Here is an 8219-nt window from a genome sequence, read left to right on the forward strand (position 1 = left end):
CTCCAGTTCTAATGTTAGCACATAAACTTTTTTTGTTCTTTTCTCTCTCTCCCTCTCTCTTCCCAGCTCCCCTTTCCTTGTGTCTATGCCCTGCTAATTCTAGCAGTTTTAATCCCCTGTGTATCTGTTTTTTGTCTCCCCAATTCAGAGGAATGCTAGGCTTTGTTTAGGTTTTCCATCTTTATGCCATGGACTGGCAATTGTTTCTGAGCTATTAGATTAGAACAGTCAGAGTTCACCTCATTTGGTTCCATTTTCTTTGGTACTGTAAAATTGTGCAACATTTCAGTGCTTGAAAAGTTGTTGTATATATTATAGTCAGTTTTCTAGCTCTTCATGGCAAAAGATTGTTGTGTTAGAAGTTAATCTTTCCTAGGCATAAATAGATACCTCATCATTATTTTCTGCCTATATTTTTGTAGAACATATAATCCTAGATTGATAATTCTCCCTGCCCCCCAAATAATTGAACATTCTTTCTATTTTCTTCTGCCTTACAGTTTATATCTTCAGATATTCTATTATTCTTTATATCTGCAGTTATTCTATTTTTCTTCTGTCTTCATTTTTTCTCTTGTTCTTCTTTTACTTTTTTCTCTGGTGTTCAGCAGTTGAATCAGCATGTGCCCTGGTGTGATTTTCTTAGTTTTCATCTTGTTTGTAGTTTATTCCTTATAGCTCTGTAATTACACTTTTAATATAATTTAGAAAATGCTAGTGATTTGCTCTTCAGATTCATTTTCTATCTTCTCACTTACTACTCTTTCTTTTGGACTTCAAAAGTAGATCTTAGGTCTTTTCATATTGGTCTTCATTGTTTCCAAGGCTCTGTTTGTTTATTTATTTACTGTTCCCTTTGTGTTTTTTCTTTCTTTTTCTTTTTCTTTTCTTTTTCTGGTTCTGCCATATACTCCAGTTGGTTAAACATAGGGAATTGCTTATCTACTATTAATTTTATTCTGAAAAAAAATTTTACTTAAAATATTATTATACTGTTCCTAAAACTTCCCTTCCATTCTAATTTTATTTTTCACAGAACTTCTAATATTCCTATGAACTCTTGAGAATTTTTTGCACTTATAATGATTATATTTTTTTGTTGTTGAGTCTTTTCTATCCAGTTTTAATGAAGTATGTTTAACAAATAAAATCGCATATACTTAAAGCAGGCAACATGACATCTTGACAAAAAAATACATATATTTAAAGGATACAACATGATATTTTTGATACATATTGTATAATGATTACCACAATCTAATTAACATGTCCATTACCTCACATTTATACCATTTAAAGTGGTGAGACAACTAAGTAGTATTCCCAGCAAAATTCAAGTGTAAAATGCAGTATTATTAACTTAATGTCTGTGATGGTCTCTGGTACTCCATAATATGATAACTCAAGGTTTGTAGCCTTTTCCAATATTTCACTTTTGCTCATTTCCTAGCTCTTGGTAACCACCATTCTAATTTTACTCTTTATTATTATGAGTTTGCCTTTCAGATTTCCCATGTAAGCGATATCAAGCAGTATTTGTTATATTTCATCACTGATGTATTTTTAGAGACTCTTCTTACTAAATAATTTTTCTACTGTCTTATGGATAACATTTCATTTTTTACATGACTAGTTTAATTGGTTGTCATGTATTGTGAATTTCACTAAATTAAATACTGCACTAGTCATATTTCTTTAAAAAGTACAGACCTTGACAGATACAGGGGCTCATGCCTGTAGTCCCAGCAAATTAGAATGCTGAAGCAGGAGCATCACAAGCTCCAGTGTAGTCAACTTAGTGAGACCCTGTCTCAAATAAAATAATAATAATATTAAAAATAAATGTTTATGAATGTAGTAGTTGAGTTCCCAGGGGTCAATGCATAGTAGAGAAAAAAAATGAATAAAACTGGTTGCTCTTGGACTGGAAGTTCAATTATGGATAAATTATCTAGGTCTTCTGACACTTATCTTTAAATTAGTTCAGGTTTTAAAGTCCATAACCTTTAGGGTATTGCTTTCACAGCCCACTAATAAGACCAGTATTTCTAGAGGTCTCTAATGAAGCTTGGGGTTTCAAAAAGAATACATTGCTTATTGGAACTGGAACATCTCCCAGCCATGTTAGAGCTCTGGGAATATTTCAGTTTACAGCATTATGTTCATTTTATGCCCAGCCTCATGGAATTTCATGCTAGAAATATTAGGATTAGTTGTCATTAACCAGTTAAAGAAAAGTCCTGTCACATTTATGAAGCTTCTTTTCAATGTAACTCTCTTCCTCTAATATTCTGCAAAAATGCTGGACACCTCACGTTTTTGAACTCAGATTCTGTCTTTTCAAGTTTGTGTGAAAACTGTTTTTTGGAGGGTGGGGTGGGGTGGGGTGGGGGAGGGCTTGTTCTACATGTATTACAAACTGGAAAGTGTTTTTAGTCAGATAGGTAGTAAAAATGTGGAGCTTCCTTCCTTTCTTTTTTCTTTCTCAGGGATTGGTTGAGTAAAGCCCACTGACCATCTTCTGATATATGTCCTACAAGATTCAAATTGTTTCTAAGAGAGTGAACGCTAATTACACTGTTCTACTATGCCCAGAAGCATAATTTCTACTAGTTGATTTTCATTTAAGAAATCATTTAACCTCTCTGTGATTTATTTTCCTTATCTTTAGAGTTTGGTTAATAATATATACCTTATAAAGTGTTATTGCCTTTATTACCAGGTCCACTAAAGATCAGATATCCATGAAACTTTTTAATTATTTTTACCCATTAAAGTGTTCTTTTTCTCCAAACTACCAAATCATTAGGGAGATAGCTGGAAGGACATGCCTATCACTCCATGAATCTGTCTGCACAGGTTTGCTTGAACCATTTGTAAAAATGTCATCATTAGAATAGGAGATATAATCACACCATGCTTCTGTTGCTTTGGCTCTGTGGTAATCCTCAAAAGCTCTTGTGTGAAACAATGAAAGAACATTAAGTGGTGAAATATAACCAATCAGTGCATTAGTCCTCTGATATGGATTAATTGGATGGAAACTCTATGCAGGTATGTTGTGGCTGGAGGAAGTGGATCACTGGGAGTATGGCTTTAGGCTTATGTTTTGTCCTTGGCAAGTGAACTTCTCCCTCTGTTTCCTGGATCCCAGGTTCTGAGCTGCTTTCTCAGCCATGACTTTCCACCATGATGTTCTGCCTCACCTCAACCCCAGAGCAATAGAATAGGCCATCTACAGATTGAGACCTCTGAAATCATGAACTCAAATAAAATTTTCCGCCTTAACATTGTTTTTTTTTGATTCTTTTCAGTTTTTTTTTTTTTTTTTTTTTGTCTCAGTGTTGGAAACCTAACTAAAATAACACCATAACGCCTGATGTGTGCTTGTCTCTGTCACTACAAGAAGCCACCTCTTCTATCACAGCCAAGGTTTTATTCTTGTAAACATCCTTACCTAAATCATCTCAGTCCCCTTTTTGCTTGTCCTCTTAAGTCCATTTACTGGAAGTATAAATGTGCAATTACCAAATTTTCAGTTGTCATTCATCTCTTCCCAGAATATTTGTTCCATATCCCAGGATTAACTGGCTGTCAGAGATTACTCCCTAACCTACAGATTTGCCAACCTGAAGTCATTTATATCATCCCTATTGAAGTTTAATAGTAAATAGTTCAATAAGTACTATTTCTGTTTTCCATCTCTGCTATCCAAACATTTCTTTTTCATTCTCCTTAACAAACCACATTCTTTTTTAAAATCATGCTATATGTTCAATATAATTAATATTATTTCTTTTTACTGTCCCCACCTAAGTCCTGGTTACTCCTCATAAGTGCATATAATTGGAGTATTCAACTGCTGTAGCCACTGACACAAATTTTGAATTATTAATCCAATCTTTCTTATCAATGTGACCAGTCATCCCCATAGTGTTAACAATTTATTCATTCGTATTGAATTTAACTATTTCCACTCTTCTCATTGTATCTATTATAGTTTAGTTATATTATATTTTTATACTTTTATCTAATAATTTCCTTTCTGGTTTATTCTTCTCTTGTAGTAAATGAAATATGTTCTAGAGCTTTCTTTATTCTCTTTACTCTGTTGAATTCACCCAGATATGTGACTTTATATATCAGTCTAGGCTTATCCCCATTTATCTCTCCAATTTCAATATCTCTCCTAAACTTAAACCTCATACGACAAACTACTAGATGAAAGAATGAATATAATAGGAATTTCATAAATAATGTGACCAAAATAAAGATCTTAATTTGCAATAATCTTTAAGTAACTACTGTGTTATCTAGTCTTCCTAGACTTAATTTATCTGCAACATTGAAATTTAGCAGTTGAAACCAAAGATCTGTGTCATTCTTATTGTCCCCTTTCTCATTATAATCCATATCCAATTATTCAACACATTTTCTTATTTTAACATTGATTTATATTTCCTCCTTGACAACAATCATATTATATTAGTCTTCATAATCTGAATGACCACAATTATTTATCCAGTTAGTTTCCTGGTTTCTCATTTTATTTCCCATATTTCAGTCTCACTGTACAACTACAGAGCTTTCCCTACCTTCCCTGGTGGAACATTCAACTACAAATACAGTGACAAAGGTTTTCTTCCAAACCATGCAAATTTTTTTTCCAATTGCTGAGTTTTTGCACTTGCTTTCTCTCAGCCTGAGGGACACTTTTCTTGACTCTAGGTTATGAACTCTATTCATATTCATATTTATTTTACTCCTGGGCTAAAAAGTTGGACACTTTTGAGTAAGCCTTCTTTTACCAACCCATGTAGTAGGAATTAACTCTTCAAGAACCATCATGGGGAGAGGAAGAACACAGTAGAAACACAATAAGTGCAGAGAATGTCATAGATGATGTGTTTCTGAAACCATCACAACAAAATGGCCAAGTGTGGAATGTTAAGAAAAGATTAGGTGGGTTTGGCAAATAGGCCCATCGTGACTTCGTACTGAGTTTTGATTTTGAAGAGAGGATGTGTATAAATACCTTCAGGTTTTAACCTTCCAGATTAACAAAGGCTTCCTAGAAAAAAAAATTGATGAGCTTTCTGTAGAATTAAATAAAATGTAATTTCTAGAATTATACATTCTCCTGACGAGATAGAGCAGATGATTTTTAAATTTATGTACTGGTTGTTATTCTTATGAACAAAACTGAAAACTCTTATGCCAAATCATTATAAAATTATGATTTTAGACAAAAATTACCATGTTGCAGTCTTTGTTACATATAGGAAAACTAATGGAGCAGTATAAAGAAAAAATGACAAAAATAAAAACAGAACTGTTCTTAAGGAAAACCCTTATTAGAAAACCCTTGTTTACTATCATTTTAACGTATAGTGAAATAGGCTATCATTTATTATGAATACATATGGGAAATCTATGTTTCAGATTTTGTTCACATAGAGATTGGTCTCCATTCTATAATAAAAATTGAATTTAATAATAAAAAATAATTAATTCTTCAACACTTGTTAACATATTGTCTATACTTGATTTAAAATTGTTATCATCTGATCTTATGTTATCTATTATATAATCAAACATATTCTTTTTACATAGCTTGTATGTTCCTTAAAGAAGTGGCAATTGGTCTGCCAGGATTAACAAAATATTCCTAGGACATATAACAGTGCATATTAAAGAATCCTTAATATTTGTTGAATAAGTGAATAACAAAAATTCAGGGTAAAGAAGGAAATTACTTTTCTAAATGACCTATATCTCTCTCAATAATTGCAGCTTTATCTGATTTAGAATACAGTGAAATGCCTGTGCAACACCAAACCTTCAACCTTGAAGAACTTATCAGAAAACTGTCCTATAGGCTTAAGTTTTCATTAGAAGACTCTCCATATACTTCCCTAGACTTATCAAAATCTGATACTAGAAATAATCTGTGAACCCTAAAAGATGGATCTTTTTTCGATATTTTTTTTTCTTTTTAGGCTTCCTTCCTTAGTTCTGCATACTATTATATCTCTCATATGGATACCGCTTTCCATAAACAAAACTTCCATTGTTAAGAATGTCAATTTATGAATTAAATACTTGGCATGGCCATTCTAAATTTGACCACCTGCCATGGACACCAAAATCAACAGTGAGTTGATCCAGTTTTTACATACTTATGTATAAATTTCTGAAATCCTTTTGTTATGGATGTGGATTAGTTTTCTGGGCCCATATTCATACTTTTCCTTCATCTATCCACCAGGCACATGTTCCAATTTCTAGTATTCTTTCTGTGCTTAAGCTCACCAGAATCATGAGCCAGACATATAGATACGTATATGTATGTATGTGTGTGTGTGTTTGTGGTGTGTGTGTGTGTGTGTGTGTGTGTGTGTGTGTGTGTATATATATATATATATATATATATATATATATATATTTTTTTTTTTTTAACAGCATTTATTTAAAAACTTTCATTTGGGTTGTTATTAGTTTTAATTGAATAAGCAGCCTCCTGCATGATATAATTTAGAGTGTGTTGAAAAGTGTTCTTTCTTCCAAGCATTGTTCTGTTGGCCTATCATGTTTTAGAATATTCACATGAAGTTTGATATGAATACCTTGATAAATATTTTTGATAAAAACAGAATGAGGAAACTGATGTAACACAAATATGCTACCTGAGAAAGCAAAGTAATAAACCACATCCAGTTTTTAATCCTGCCCATTCAAGGGTCAGATTAGACCAAGCATGTATACAATATGTAGCATTGTTAATAAGTAGAACAAAAGACTCACTCTAGTTCCAACTTACTTAACAATTTCTTACATTAATTATCATGAGCAACAAAATATGAGTAAAAGTCTGTCATCTACATAAGTTATCTAGTATCTACATTAGATATGCATTTTATTATTCTAATTTAAATATTTACTACAGCAGGGATTTATAAAATTAAGTGATTTATCAAATTAAGTGATTGGTTTTCCTAATTTTAAAATATTTTAATAAAAAAACTAATCATAATATAACTATAATTACAAGAAAATATACATTTTAAATTATTATTATTTTTTTAATATTGGCAGTTTGGCTTGTGCATTTGAGATTTCAAAAATACCAGCTGAGGCGGCCATGTGTTGTGAGATTCTGCCTATAGGTCTCAGACAGCATAGTTTTTTTATGGCATCTTGTTTTTGTTGTTATTGTTGTTGTTAGTCATAACCAAATGAACATATAACAGTGTATCAGAATTGTGAGACACTAGAGAAAAAGGGGGAAAAACAAAAACAACTTGGAGCCTACCCAACCAATTAAAATAACTAAAGAGCTTTTAGTTTTGAAAAATTTGCTCTAGGGAAAATGATAGTTTTCTCTGGAAGCTTAAAGTGAAATCATATTCTGCTACCTCCCAAACACATAATAATAATGTTGTTAATGAGATATATTGTCACAATCTGGAGTGTGTGTGTGCATGCATATGTGTATGTGTTTGGTTTCAGAAATAATTGCTTATTAAAAATTCATACGAACTCTGTAGTCTGCAGATTCAGAGTGAGTCTCTGTATGGATCCATAAACTAGTACTTTTCTCCTTTGTAGATCTAACTCTCTATTCATTTGTTTTTATTGTTAGGTTCCAAATACTTCAAAAATTAAGAAAAACAATTTTATAATTTTGATCATTTGATGTTGCTTCTTTTGCTGTTTGTGTACAAATGAATATCTACTTATGTAATTTTATATTTCAAGTTTCTCTTACTTCCTACAGACTTGAGAATTTTAAAACAATACAAAATATAGAAAAGTAAAATTCCTCAGGATATTTTTCCAACTTTAATTAAATCAATTAAAATATGATATTCTCAAATTAATAATCATATTACTATAAGCTTTGAAACTCATCAAACCAAGGTGAACAAAGATAAAACATGATAGGAAAGGTTTGGCAAGATTGAAGTTGACTTAACACCTAAAAAGATTTATTTCTAAGAAAGCAATGTTTGTTTAAAAGTTTGTCTGTCAGGGTCCAGTGGCTCATGCCTATGAATCTCAGTGACTCCAGATGTTGAGGCAGGAGGATGGTGAGTTCTAAGCCAGCCTCAGCAATTTATCGAGTTCCTAGGCAACTCAGTGATAGCTCTCTCTAAATAAAATACAAAAAAGGGCTGGGAATGTGTTTAAGTTTAGTGTCCTGGGTTCTATCCCCCATA

This window comes from Marmota flaviventris, chromosome 8, assembly GCF_047511675.1.
Source record: "Marmota flaviventris isolate mMarFla1 chromosome 8, mMarFla1.hap1, whole genome shotgun sequence".
Classification (NCBI taxonomy): Eukaryota; Metazoa; Chordata; class Mammalia; order Rodentia; family Sciuridae; genus Marmota; species Marmota flaviventris.